This window comes from Triticum dicoccoides, chromosome 1B (genome assembly GCF_002162155.2).
Source record: "Triticum dicoccoides isolate Atlit2015 ecotype Zavitan chromosome 1B, WEW_v2.0, whole genome shotgun sequence".
NCBI classification, from domain to species: Eukaryota; Viridiplantae; Streptophyta; class Magnoliopsida; order Poales; family Poaceae; genus Triticum; species Triticum dicoccoides.
The window spans coordinates 410402155-410414904 of record NC_041381.1 but is presented as its reverse complement, the minus strand read 5'-3'; positions in this window follow the sequence as shown (position 1 = coordinate 410414904).

Below are 12750 nucleotides of genomic sequence, written 5' to 3'. Positions count from 1 at the left end.
CATACCTCCCTCCGGAGACGAGGCAAGCCTCGATGACGACGAATTCGTCGTGCCTGAGGGTCCCGTCGAACAAGAGCATTTCAAACGCAGGCTAATGGCCACAGCAAATAGCCTAAAGAAAAAGCAGTAGCAGCTTCAAGCTGATCAAGACCTGTTGGCCGACAGATGGACCGAGGTCCTCGCGGCCGAAGAGTATGAGCTCGAACGCCCCTCCAAGAGCTACCCAAAACGCAAGTTGCTCCCCCGGCTAGAGGAGGAAGCATATATACCTTCATCACCAGCGCACAATACGGCAGACCGACCACCCCGTGGTCGGGACAAAGAGGCACCTAGGCCCTCCACCAAGACCGTACCCCGGCATCGCTCAAAAAGTACGAAGGCATGAGGGAACGCACCGGACTTGCGGGATATATTGGAGGACAAAGCAAGGCAATCCAGATCTATCTATGGATCACGTGGGCGCCCCACGACCCACGACGAATACCGTCGCGCCGGATACAGCAACTCCGGCCGGGCCGAACGCAGCAGACAACGCTCTCTTGAGCTACGACGCGACATTGCTCAATACAGAGGCGCCGCACACCCACTATGCTTCACAGACGAAGTAATGGATCATCAAATCCCTGAAGGGTTCAAACCCGTCAACATTGAATCCTATGATGGCACAACAGACCCCGCAGTTTGGATCGAAGATTATCTCCTTCATATCCATATGGCCCGCGGAGACGATCTCCACGCCATCAAATATCTCCCACTCAAGCTTAAAGGACCAGCTCGGCATTGGCTTAACAGCTTGCCCGCAGAGTCAATTGGGCGCTGGGAGGACCTGGAAGCCGCATTCCTCGACAACTTCCAGGGCACATATGTGCGACCACCAGACGCCGATGACCTAAGCCACATAATCCAGCAGCCAGACGAATCGGCCAGTCAATTCTGGACACGGTTCTTAACAAAGAAAAATCAAATCGTCGACTGTCCGGATGCCGAGGCCCTCGCAGCCTTCAAACATAAAATCCGCGACGAGTGGCTGGCCCGGCACCTAGGACAGGAAAAGCCAAAATCCATGGCAGCCCTCACATCATTAATGACCCGCTTCTGTGCGGGAGAGGATAGCTGGCTAGCTCGCAGCAACAACCTCAGTAAAAATGCTGGCAGTCCGGATACTAAGGACCACAATGGTAGGCCGCGTCGAAGCAAAAATAAACGCCGCGTTAACGGCGACAACAATGAGGATACGGCAGTCAACGCCGGATTCCGAGGCTCTAAACCCGGTCAGCGGAAGAAGCTATTCAAAAGAACCACTCCGGGTCCGTCCAATTTGGACCGAATACTCGACCGCTCATGCCAGATACATGGCACCCCAGAAAAGCCAGCTAACCACACCAACAGAGATTGTTGGGTATTTAAGAAGGCAGGCAAGTTAATTGCCGAAAACAACGACAAGGGGTTGCACAGCAACAACGAGGAATAGACCCGGCCATCGAACAATAGAGGACAGAAGGGTTTCCCCCCACAAGTGCGGACGGTAAACATGATATACGCAACCCATATACCCAAGAGGGAGCGGAAGCGTGCACTAAGGGACGTATATGCGATGGAGCCAGTTGCCCCGAAGTTCAATCCATGGTCCTCTTACCCGATCACTTTCGATCGAAGAGACCATCCGACCAGTATCCACCATGGCGGATTTGCCGCATTGGTTTTGGACCCAATCGTTGATGGATTTCACCTCACGAGAGTCCTGATGGACGGCGGCAGTAGCCTAAACCTACTTTATCAGGATACAGTGCGCAAGATGGGCATAGAACCCTCAAGGATTAAACCTACAAAGACGACCTTCAAAGGCGTCATACCAGGTGTTGAGGTCAATTGTACAGGCTCAGTCACACTGGAAGTGGTCTTCGGATCCCCGGATAATTTCCGGAGCGAGGAGTTAATCTTCGACATAGTCCCGTTCCGCAGCGGCTATCACGCTCTGCTCGGACGAACTGCGTTCGCAAAGTTCAACGCGGTGCTGCATTACGCATACCTCAAGCTCAAGATGCCAGGCCCTCGTGGAGTCATCACGGTCAACGGAAATACGGAACGCTCCCTCCGAATGGAGGAACATACAGCGGCTCTCGCGGCAGAAGTACAGAGCAGCCTTCTAAGGCAATTTTTGAGTCCGGCCGTTAAACGACCGGACACGGCCAAACGCGCCCGGAGCAACATCAATCAAGACCACCTGGCACGTTCCGAGCACGCGTAGCAATGCGGCCCCAACCCCAGCCCTCGCATGATTGCAAGACCAGCCCTCCGCGTACATCATTACGCTCTGGAGATACCATGGGCATAGGGGGAGGGGCACGACCACAACAGGCCCAGAGTGCGGCTCGACCACACCAGGGGCTCCCAAGTGTGTCACTCTTTTTATTTTTTATTTTCCTTCTTTTTATACACAGGACTCCGTTCACCAGAGGCCCTGTCCGGCGGCGAACCCGCCGAACTCACGATGCAACAGCCAGGGAGGGAAAAAGGCTGCGACGAACACTCAGGTGGTCTCCATTACGAGCATTAAATTTGATTATATATACACCAATCCGCAGCCCACCCCTAGAGGGGGACATGTTTAATTAGTCCAATCCCTTGCTTACAGCACTATTTGTATCATTCCGCACTCATAGCAGAATTCCTTGAATAAATAATGCAACACTTTTTTGCCTATAATTGCATTACTTTACATATATGTTCATTAATGACATCTTGCACCTGTATATTTTGGTACGGCCGAATACACCAGGGGCTTATGTTCCCCGCATTATGGTGTGATAAGTCCGAACACTTTCACAAGTGCGGCACCCCGAACTTATAGCATTATATGAATCGGCTCCGAATCATGTATTGGGTGAATAGTTGGGTTTGCCCGGCTCCCATGTTTTGGTACCTTACGTTCCATTCTGTCGGCTAAGGTAGCACTGGGAGAACCACTGCGATTGCGCCCCGGTTGAGCTGGGCGAGCGCCTCAGTGGAGAAAGCTAAAACTGACTGGCATGATAAGGCGAGAGACTGGTCGCTGTTCGAGAGGTCTTTTCGAGTCCCTAAAGACTTATGCCGCTTTGAGCGAAGAACTGGATAATGTCCGGCCAAGGCGTGGATAGCGCCCTGAACTCGGTCTTCCGAATACTAGGGGCTTCGCCGAAATTTAAAATTATAGAATTCTATGGCTAAGTGAGAGTGTTCAAGCATTATAAGTCCGGTTGCCTTGTTCGTTGTGTTGAGCGCCTCCCTAGATGGACCCAAAAATGGGAACAAGAGTGCTCAAGTTTATCCCGAACACCCCAGTACTCGTGGCATGGGGGCTGAAGCCGACGACTTGCCATCTCTCATATTTTATAAACGGCCGCACAGAGGGTAATATTTTAAATCAATAAGCATTGCTTAGCGCATATGAACAAAGTTTTCAGCGCACAGGATAACACATTGCGAGTTTACTCAATAATTACATCTCTGGGGCACTCATCCGCAATCTTGTGGGCACCCTTCAGGACAGTCTTATAGTACATCTCGGGCGTACGATACTCCTTGCCCGCTGGTGGCGCGTTAGTGATTAGCCTCTCCGCATCCAGCCTGCCCCAGTGCACCTTTGCGCGGGCAAGGGCCCGACGAGCACCTTTAATACAGGCGGAGCGCTTGATGACCTCCACCTAGGGGCACGCATCCACCAGCCGCCGCACGAGGCCGAAGTAGCTCCCAGGCATGGCCTCTCCAGGCCACAGCCGGACTATGAGGCCCTTCATGGCCTGCTCGGCTACCTTGTGGAGCTCGACCAGCTCCTTCAGCTGGTCGCTAGGGGGCACCGGATGGCCGGCCTCAGCGTACTGAGACCAGAAGACCTTCTCCGTTGAGCTCCCCTTCTAGGCTCGGTAGAATGTGGTGGCATCGGACACGCTGCAAGGCAGATCTGCAAACGCCCCTGGAGAGCTCCGAATTCGGGTAAGTATCAGGAAGTTTACATTAACAAGCTTGCTTTGCTTGAAAAATGCCTTACCCTCCGCTATTTTCTTCACCGCCTCAATCTCCTGGAGGGACTTATGGGCCTCGGCCTTGGCGGCTTTGGCACTTCCGAGAGCCGAGGCAAGCTCGGACTCTCGAGTCTTTGAGTCGCGCTCCAAACTCTCATGCTTTTCCATGAGAGCCTGGAGCTCTTGCCGCACCTCCACCACCCGCGCCTCCTGCTTCTCTCGCTCTGCCCGTTCTGCGGCCGCATTGCATTCGGCCGCGGACACAGCCTCCTTCAGGGTTGCCACCTCGTTCGTGGCCCCTGCAGTACCCACGTTATCCTTGTTATTTTTTTCGCAACCTAAATCCTTTTCTGTAAGGTAAAAATTCAAAGTGGTGTTACTCACCTTCTTTATCCTCGAGCTGCTTCTTGGCACGGCCGAGCTCTTGCTCGGACCTCTCGAGGTCCTGCTTCAAAGCACCAACCACCGCAGTCAGTGCGGCAGAGGTCAGGAGCGCAGCCTGCAAACCCATATTGACATAATTTTTAGCAACCCTGCGTATATCTTTTTTAGATCCTCAGTCCGGATTTTCTTTCCGAACACCGAACCGAGCATCAGGGGCTACTGTCTATGCGGTATTACATTACATATTTTAAACTTCTTACCTCAAAGCTTGTTAGAAGGCTACTGCAGGCTTCGGTCAGCCCGCTCTTGGCGAGCTGAACCTTCTGAATCACCGCACTCATGATAGTGCGGTGTTCTTCCTTGATGGAAGTGCCTTTGAGCGCCTCCAACAAGTTGTTCGGCGCCTCCGGTTGGATGGGGGCCGCCGGCGTCATGGTCTTGCCCTTCTTGCGAAGGGGGCGCCTGCCGGACTCTGGAACCACTGCGGGTTCCGGCGTGGAGTCCGGCGCAAAGTCCGGGAGGCTGCCTTGTGGCGCCTCCGGAGCCTCCTCCTGATGGGTCCCTTCTCGGGATCCCACCTCGGCGTCTTCAGCATCACGGGGGGTGGAGGCAGTCGGGATGGAATCTACATCCGACGGAGCCAACGACCCGCTCGATGAAGCGGGGAGATCATCATCGGCCGAACTGCAGGCAGTGTGCGGCATCAGAAGGACACTATGTGACACAAAAGAGAAATTATAAATCATTCAGGAATCCGGATACTTACGATCTTGCCGGAGGCCTGGCCCTTGAGGGCCACTCTTCGTCGCCAACGTTTGCGTTGGCAGAGCTGTCCGGGGAAATAGTTCTTCCCCTCTTGGACCCTTCGGCCTCCCCTGTTGGGGAAGCCTTCCTCTTCCTCTCTCCCTCCTGTGGGAGAGAGTCCTCTTTCTCCTCCTCATCTTCGGGGGAGGAGTCCGCCTCGGAACCATCGGACGATGAGTCCGATATCACCTGGCGCCGGGAACTTCTTCGAGTTCCCGTGGCCTTCTTCTTGGCCTTCTTCTCCGGCACTACATAGAGTGCCGGGACCAGCAGCCCCGTTAGGTGGGCGTCCGCTGGGTCTTCGGGAAGGGGAGCCGGACCGTCTACCTGTCCGGACGTCCTCTGCCAGTCCTATCAAAGGCATTGGGAGTTTTAGATCCCACATAGAGTCAAACTATGAAAAAAACAACTATCCCATAGAGGATAACGAAGCTTACCTCATCGGTCGGGCGCTTGGTGCTGAATCCGCGATCTTCAGTCGCGGACGCCGGGGCTTCTCCGCCCTTGAACAGCACCCTCCAGACGGCTTCATACATCGTGTCGAAGAGCCCGCTCAGAGTCCGGTGCTGTGCCGGATCGAACTCCCACAGGTTGAAGGCCCGTTGTTGGCAGGGGAGAATCCGGCGGATGAGCATGACCTGGATCACATTGACAAGCCTAAGCTTCTTGTTCACCAGGGTCTGAAGACAGGACTGGAGTCCTGTCAGCTCCTCTGAACTGCCCCATAGCAAGCCCTTCTCTTTCCAGGAGGTGAGCTGCAACGAGATACCAGATCTAAACTCGGGGGCTGCCGCCCATTTTGGGTCGTGCGGCTCGGTGATGTAGAACCACCCCGATTGCCACCCCTTGACGGACTCCACAAAGGCCCCTTCGAGCCAGATGACGTTGGGCATCTTGCCCAACATGGCGCCTCCGCACTCCGCTTGGACGCCCTTCACTACCTTCGGCTTGACGTTGAAGGTCTTGAGCCACAAGCCGAAGTGGGGCTAGATGCAGAGGAAGGCCTTGCACACAACGATAAACGCCGAGATGTTGAGGATGAAGTTTGGCGCCAGATCGTGGAAATCCAGCCGTAATAGTACATGAGCCCCCGGACAAAGGGATGCAATGGGAAGTCCAGTCCGCAGAGGAAGTGGGGAAGGAATACGACCCTCTCATGGGGCCTGGGGGTGGGGATGAGCTGCCCCTTGTCGGGCAGCCGGTGCGCGATGTCGCCGGAAAGGTATCCGGCGCTGCGCAGTTTTGCGATATGCTCCTCCGTAACAGAGGAGGCCAACCATTTGCCTCCCGCTCCGGACATGGTAGAAGGTCGAGACGAGATGCGCGTACTTGGGCGCTCGAGCTCGAGTGCGCAGAGAGGGATAAGCAAAGGAGGAAGAAGGCGTAGGTAAAAAGGGTGGATCCTTATCCCCTTATATATGGGCGGACGAAGACTATGCGTCCCCACCGGCCTGGCAAAACTCGCTTATCCCCCAAGCACCACCATCAATGGCGCGGTTGGGTTACCCACGTCCGTATTGATGAGAATCCTGGAATAAGGGGAACACGATCTCTGCTTCGACAAGACGTGCCAAGGAAACCGCTTCGCTAAACGCGCTGAGGTGGTATAATAAAAAACGATTCAAGTAAAGGCTTGGTAGTGGCGTGACGTCATGCTACAAGATACGTCAGCAGATTGAACTTGTGCACATAATATTGTCTCTACGGTGGAATGTGGAATTTATTTTGTAGAGCCGGACACTATCCTGGTGTTCACAATCTTCTATGAATTATTCGGAGGAGGAACCCGCCTTGCAATGCCGAACATTATGCGCGCCGGACTCATCGTCATTGAGGCCTGGTTCAGGGGCTACTGAGGGAGTCCTGGACTAGGGGGTGTCCGGACAGCCGGACTATCATCGTCCGCCGGACTCCAAGATTATGAAGATACAAGATTGAAGACTTCGTCCCGTGTCCGGATGGGACTTTCCTTGGCGTGGAAGGCAAGCTTGGCGATACAGATATGTAGATCTCCTACCATTGTAACCGACTCTGTGTAACCCTAGCCCTCCCCGGTGTCTATATAAACCGGAGGGTTTTAGTCCGTAGGACAACAACCATTACAACAATCATACCATAGGCTAGCTTCTAGGGTTTAGCCTCCTTGATCTCGTGGTAGATCCACTCTTGTACTACCCATATCATCAATATCAATCAAGCAGGAGTAGGGTTTTACATCCATCGAGAGGGCCCGAACCTGGGTAAAAACATCGTGTCCCTTGTCTCCTGTTACCATCCGCCTAGACGCACAGTTCGGGACCCCCTACCCGAGATCCGCCGGTTTTGACACCGACAGTACTGTTCTGCCCTAAAACATATTTTATTATTGTTAAACAGCAAAATAAAGTGCACCATGTTAAACTAGGCATTTTTCTACCCCATTTACATATAAAGTTTATTTAAAACCGAGCTACGGTTATTTAGTTATGAAATAAATCATTTTAGCATGGCATTTGAGAAAATTTAAACAAACATAATTTTAAACATTTTAAACATGGATGAAAGTGGCATATTATTAATCTACACAAAATTCTAAGCATTTTACATATATAAATTATTTACATGTGATGCATGGTTAAAGAGTTATTATATGCATGATGTATGAGGGTTTTTCTGTAAAACTGCAGTCTCTAGAATAATTGCTAAAATCGCAGATGATCCAGATCCATCAGTAACGACAGTCCGGTTCGGGTTCGGGTAAGTTTCGGACACGCACACGAGGGGTCTGAGAGAGGTCAACGAGGACAAGCGCCTGACAAAAATGACAACGGAGGCAAAGAGAGAAAGGGCAACTGCAAACGGCTACGAGTTTTATGAAAACATGCAGATGCAATGCGCATGATGCTATGAGATGAGATGCATGACATGAACACAATGCAAAAACAAAAGACAAAACCCAACCACGGAGGAAATAACATGTCGCATCTCCGGAAAAGGCAAGAGTTGGAGTTACGAATATGGAAAGTTGTATCCGGGGCGTTACAACACTCCACCACTACGAGAGGATCTCGTCCCGAGATCTAGGATGGCACCCGAGGGAAAAGGAAGAGGAAGATAAAACAAAGTTGCTTCTTTGACGAACGAGTGAAACCACGAACCTTGAGAGGTTGAGCAATTTAAAAGATAGAGTACAACAGAGATGAACGAGATTGCAAACAATCCGTTAGAAAAGAGGAACAAGGAGTATTACGAGAACTTGAAGGTTGAAAGACATGGAAATAGGAGCTTCACGAACGAAAAGAATATGACCACATCGGTATAATGAGATAGCCAAGGAACAAGAATGGCAGAATTTGGACAGCACTCCGGTAGAAAAGAGAAGAAAACTTGATGAGATGAAAAGATATTGAAGAGATGATACAACACTCCGGTTAAATTGATAAGCAAGAAAAGAACACGATCCTCATAAAACGAGGTGATGGGTGAAGAGCACAACATCACAATGCCTCCGTAATGAAAGAATAGAAGTTAGATCGTTGGAATAAAGGGACGGAGAAGAAAATGACAACTTTTGCCACAAGTGAACTTGGAAAGCATCCTTGCAAAGAAGAATCGAACGGAGTTGTTGGAAAATCAACAACGAGAAGCACAAGCTTGTTGTGGGCTTATGGAAAACTTCTCAAAATTGAGGCGAAATTCTGCCACTAACGAAAAACAATTGCTTGTTTGAGATCAAAGAAGAGATGAAAACTTCTTTCGCCGAGAGGATAGGAGAAAACTCATATCATTGATAAGCACCACAAATAGCAACATTCCTTAGGGAAGGCTTTAGGTGAAATCTATACCAAGATAACTCCAACGAAGTTGATTGGTCGAAAAGATATCTTGAACGAAGAGAAAATGATGGATTTAAAATACCTCATTCTTGACAACATATGAATCATGAAACATGAAGGAAATTGTCAAGAGTGACATAACACCACCTCAAAAGATAAGGTAGAAAGAATTGCACTTCGGGATGCACGATGGAGAATGCTTGAACTACTCAATACAAGACATGTGTTGAAAACCATGTTTAATTTTGAGTATAGCTCGGCGGATCATAACTTTGAGAGAAATCTTGAAGAACAAATGAAGAATGAAAAGAATCCTTGACGAACCATCATGTAGAGCCTCCATGAAGAACTCCGGTAATAAAAGGATGATAAAAAGAAAGAGAAGTTGAAAACACAAGGTGAAGCCTTGTGATGATTTAGAAAGAGCTTCGCAACGAGATAATGCGGAAAACTTGGAACTCCGGAAAAAAAAGATGACAAGCAATGAGGAAATAAGAATAAGATTTATTGTATGCTTATCCTTCATCAAATTAAATTGATGACAAGCAATGGATTTGGCATACTACTTATTCCCGTAGAAAGGATTAAAAGAGATAAAGCGCGAACTTGAGAAGGTATTGATGGAACCACCGGTGGGATTTGGAAACCACGAATGAATTAATATGATAACGAAGGAAGTGAAATCTTGAACGAACCACCATAAGAGTTGAAAATGAAAGTAGCAAAGGCACAATTCACCGGGAAGAATTTGAAAACGAATGAAGATACTTGAAGGGATTTAGATACATGAGAACGAAGAGATCATGAACTGATTAGAGGATATTTGAACGATTCACCGATAAGATTTGGATAACAATAACTACATGCTGAGAATGAAGAATTATGGCATGATGGCCTTCAGAGGAAAGAAATGGAAACAACTCATGAAATGCTCCGGATGGGTGAAAAGAATTCCCACAATCAAAAACAATTATGAGAGGATGGCATCAAACTTGGACTACGCATCTTTGGAAGAACGGGTAAGGATTTAAGAGGAACTCTTCTTCGGTCTTCAAAATCCGACAATGACGATGAGAAACACCACCATGAATTGTTGAGATACTCCTGGAGAATGAAAAGCGAAGGGGTTGAGGCAACAATGAAATAATTTGAAATCGTTCTTGGAGAAGGCATGTAACTAATGGGATCCATTCTTCCGTCACACTTGAAAAGAATTGAGAATAACTCCAGAAGAATTAGAAGAGTCAGGTAAGATCCTGGGAAAAGACCTGTGGGTTAGGGCCCACTCGAAAGAAACATCGTTGAAGGATTGCTTGAAATAGAGATTGCACCAATAGAATTAAATAGCTTGAATGAGAGAAAAAAAACCTTGAAGTAACTCGAATGGATTAAGAATGGAAACATGATTCTTCTGAGATATCTTGAGCACTCCGGATAAGAATAGAGAGAGGTGAACAATTGAGAGGTGCACCGACATGGAAAAACATTTGAAACAAGGAAAGGATATGATGAATATCGAAAGTTTGAATTGGATCCATCGGAGAAGAAACAACAATGAAGGATGATGAACTTGAAACTATTGAGCATCTTCATGGGAAATCACCGGATAAGAACATCGAAAGAAAAGAATGAAGAGACTTCTCTCAAATAAAAGGATACATGATTAAAAAAATCTGAGTCCTTGAAGAAAAAGGGGTGGGAGGGCGGGAAAACAAAGGCAACTTGGGGACGGATGAAACGGATACGGTTGAGAAAACTTAGAATTGATCTCACAAATGTTGAAATGATCGGATCCACTTGAAGAGAAGCACACCGGTTGGAAAGAATTGACATGACAATCTCGATGATCAAAGGATTAGTACTCCCATAGAAATATGAGAACATCGCTTAGAAAAGGTATGGATTCAACATTTGACTTCGAAGCAACTCAAATACCACAACTCAAAACAAAACAAAGGATTGGCTTGCAGAATAAGCCGGAACAAATACATATGATAGATATTTACCCAATCCCATATCATGCATCTGTCGGAAAGATATTCTAGGAGCTACTTGAATTCCCACCTATAAAACTCCCGAAACTTTCTGGTTATGCAATCTGGTGTTGGGGATACAGGGGAAGCAATATATCTCACCCAAACTAACAATCCCTACATCCAGTTGTATCCATCCGTCAACACATAACCAAGAAAACTCCGGAAATCGTGTACCTCAACCTTCGAAAAGCATCCATTATACGAGCTATGGCAATACTCCCGAACTCCCCAGTACTGGGTGGCATCGAGGTTATCTCACCAACAACTGCATAAAAGAGATTTTCGATGTCGGCAAAACTCAGGTATTCCAGAACTGCAATGATAAAATTATGATGACAACACCTTGGAGCTCAACTCCCCAGGACACTGCCACAACCCCTAAATGTCAGGAGGCACCAAGAACAATGTTCTCGTCATAAGAATATCGGAATGATCCCAAGATACCCGCGTGATCCTCAATTTTTTTTAGTGAAATTTGAGGAGAGGAAAGACAAAACATCTACGTCGAGAGTCCTCACCAGAGCGACGAAGGGGCTGAGGAGTAAAAAGAATCCTACTCTCCGATATATATAATCCTAAGACTCAAGATAGTTTTCTTCTAGACTCAACAACGGCCAACAATCAAGGGGGCTCCTATGGTCGGTCGAGGCTCTGATACCAACTTGTCACGCCCAAGATGCGACCCTATCCTAAAGGAACTCAAAGGTCCCACCAAGGATAGAAGCGCATCTTGAAGACACTTTTGCAAGGTGGATATCATTACATCAACATTACATAATAGATGGGGATGCATACAAAAGGCATACAATGCCACACGAATACAACATCATATTACATAAGAGAACCATCCGACTACGGATGAAACACAAACAGAAACAGAAACGACATCCACCCTGCTAGCCCAGGCTGCCGACCTGGAACCTATCCCCTGATCGAAGAAGGAGCAGAAGAAGAACTCCAAAACAAGCAAACATCGCTCTCGCGTCATGATCATTGCATAACCTGCACCTGCAACTGTTGTTGTAGTAATCTGTGAGCCACGAGGACTCAGCAATCCCATTACCATGGGTATCAGGACTAGCAAAGCTTAAAGGGAAAGGAAGGGGTAAAGTGGTGATGTTGCAGCAGCGACTAAGCATATATGGTGGCTAACATACGCAAATAAGAGCGAGAAGAGAGCAAGCGGAACGGTCGTGAAACTAGCAATGATCAAGAGGTGATACTGAACTCCTACTTACGTCAAACATAACCCAAAAACCATGTTCACTTCCCGGACTCCGCCGAAAAGAGACCATCATGGCTACACACGCGATTGATGCGTTTTAATTCGGATCTGGTGTCAAGTTATCTACAACCGGACATTAACAAATTCCCATCTGCCACATAACTGCGGGCACGGCTCTCGAAAGTTTATACCCTACAGGGGTGTCCCAACTTAGCCCATGATAAGCTCTCACGGTCAATGAAGGATATTCCTTCTCCCAGGAAGACCCGATCAGTCTCGGAATCCCGGTTTACAAGACATTTCTACAATGGTAAAACAAGACCAGCAAAGCCGCCCGATGCGCCGACAATCCCGATAGGAGCTGCACATATCTCGTTCTCAGGGCAACACCGGATAAGTCAAGCTACGAGTAAAACCAGACCTCGAGTTTCCCCGAGGGGGCCCCGCAGGCTGCTCTGTTCGGACCAGCACTTAGAGAAGCACTG